Source organism: Lygodium microphyllum, chromosome 23, assembly GCF_053477565.2.
Source record: "Lygodium microphyllum isolate KBCC chromosome 23, Lygodium_microphyllum_v1.1.10, whole genome shotgun sequence".
NCBI lineage: Eukaryota > Viridiplantae > Streptophyta > Polypodiopsida > Schizaeales > Lygodiaceae > Lygodium > Lygodium microphyllum.
Genome location: NC_141157.1, coordinates 137,389,763 through 137,392,563, shown reverse-complemented (window position 1 = coordinate 137,392,563; position 2,801 = coordinate 137,389,763).

Here is a 2,801-nt window from a genome sequence, read left to right as displayed (position 1 = left end):
TATACATATGCAAACAAATTCACTCCTAGATGGAGTTTGCAATGGAGCAAATCTCCTAGGATCTTCCAATTTAGCCAATTTTATAAGCAAATCTCTCATATTCTTTACAAGCTCGTCGATGACTTCATCCTTCATTGACATTGAAGTGGGTGTGGCTGGAGGCTACAATCTAGGCGAAGGCTTAGGCCATGGAGGGGCAACCAAAGCTCATGGTGCAATCAATTGCTCTCTCCTTTTGCCTTTTGACTATCTTAGACACAGCTATTTGTACATCGGCCCAATTAATCTTTAATCCTTGCTCTGTAGTATCATCTTTAAGAAGTTTCTCTAATTCTATTATGAAAAGGTGGATCCACAGCTTGCAAGAAAGGAAGAACCTTGTCTATCTCCAAAGTCAATTTTTCTATATCTCTTAACTACTCATACTATCTTTCAAAATCGCTTTGTAATTTTATAGTTGTAAGCCCCTTTGTAGGTTTGGAAATCCAAGCTAGAAAAGTTTGTGTAGTCACTTGGTTAGGACTCTTCAAGACAATATTCCTTTTTCAAAGTGCTATTGAATGCAACCCATGTCTAGCCATTATTTACATAGATTGCATTCACTAGGGTTCTCAGCTCTTGGCACAACCGTATAAAAATACCGTAGCATATCATTTATCGGAACTACAGTCATCTCAAGCTTTTCTGGCATAAACACAAAGGAAACTGGTAATATTTGTACCATCAAAATTCTAGACTACTGAGATGACCTTTTTCAAAGCATTCATCGTGGCCTCTTTCTATTTGAACATCTCATATCGAATATGGACATGGCTTTTCATGATGGGTTCAAGGGACATGATAGGAGAGGTGAACTAGATCTATGTGTTTAGCTAAGTAAAGGAGTACAAAGTTCCATATGCAGTTCTTGCATGTTTATTATGTAGTAGTTTTACTGATGCTGTTTAGACATGTGATGTGTTTTAAAGTGAAGTATGTCTGTAGAGGAGATTTGGTGTTGTTTAAATACATGGATAATCTTGGAAAAGAGAATATATATACTTATATAGTTCGAGTCAATGATCGCGAGTTTGAACATTCACATTTTTTTTGCTATGTTAAATGAGGTTTCTTCTCTTAAAAAAATAATACCTTTTACATCTTGTTGGGTGTCCGTATATGTTGTTGTACCTTGTCACGGTGTTAAGTGAGCGATGATCGAATACAAGCCTCACTTCACAACCCGATAACTAGACGTTAAGGAGTACTGGATAGGGTATTGACTTTGTTGACGTACAACACAAAAACAACATTTTTAATGTTTCACGAACACTACACAACCCACACATGAAGCCAAGACAACCAACAATGCCTCTTGTAGCTCAAAAAATCATGGGTAGAGCATCAAAACAATTACGAATAATTTTCATACCTTGCCAAAGGTTGTTACAACACGTTGATAATCTTGTGTCTTCGAACTCAAAATCCAACACGACAAGTTACCTTCACTTGTGTGTGACACGGAGAGGAAAAATAAATTGTATAGAAGGAGGAAGGCAAGGGCCTAGCACTTCTAACTTCTCCTTCTCACCTTATATAGACTTTTCTTCCAAATACACACGTAGTGCTTCTTGAAAAGCCTTCTACTTTTCATCGTCACTAGCGTCAAGCATTTCATCATCATCATCATCATCTGCGACGTCGTCGTTCCTGATCCTTCCCCTTCGTCGGCGAACTTGCTGCCCACCATCGTTACCAAATGCTTCTCGACTGCATCCGAATGGTCAAATAGCTCGACTGAGTTCAGCATCCGTAATTCGTAAGCGTTTATATTCACAGTTTCAATCGGAACTTCCTTTCCCATCTTCCTGACTCGTGCAATGACTTGCCTTTGCCTCTCTAATTCATCCAGTAGCGGGAACATTTCTACCGCTGTCTTACCAAATTCCTATCAGGCTTCGTTTTCCGTATACTTGCTTGTCCACACGCATTTGTCTGATCTAAGATATACTTACGTGTTCATATGAGCAATTGTTATTTCCATGAACAAAAACCCAAAAACCCTCCCTTGAATTCCGATCTTGAATATGTATGGATGGTGTTGAGCTATGGTCTCGTGTGTACTTTGCCTCCTGACTCTCAAAATACTTGCTGCTCGACTCACTAGATTCTCTGCATGAGAAGACTTATTCCTCTTCATAACATTGTTAAAAACCAACTAAACTCTTGGCCTCTTCAAATATAGAAAAATGGTGTACGACCACTTTCAAGAGCTAGCAAAGCACATTGCATTGCATAGTAGAATAGCTCCACAAGTGTTAAGATAGGGTTTTTCACCACTCTCCAACATATTTTCCATCTTGAGTATACCCACAACATTGTCGCAGAGGGCTCTCTTTTCTTCTTTTGGAAAATGAGCATCATTGAAGCAAACATTTGCCACATCATCATTTAGCCAGACTTAAAGCTCTCTCCGAATCATCCAAATAATTCATCGTTGTCATTATTAGGTTTCTTGTGACCCATGAGAGCACACTCACAACCTCAGAGTGAACTATACTAGTTCCATATATGCATACTTCATGTGAATAAGTATCTTTCTCTTTTCTTTATTCCTACAATCTCCTTATAGTTTTTTTAACAAATGACATGCCTCACATAAACATACTTTGATACCATGCAATGTGTCCTATTTGAAGACATGCTTTGAAATAGAACTTTGTGCTCAATCACACTTGAATGGAAAAGAAGTGCAATTTCGAGAACCATGCCATGCAATCTTGCAAACAATGCCATACACAAAAAGATGGATGCACTGAAAA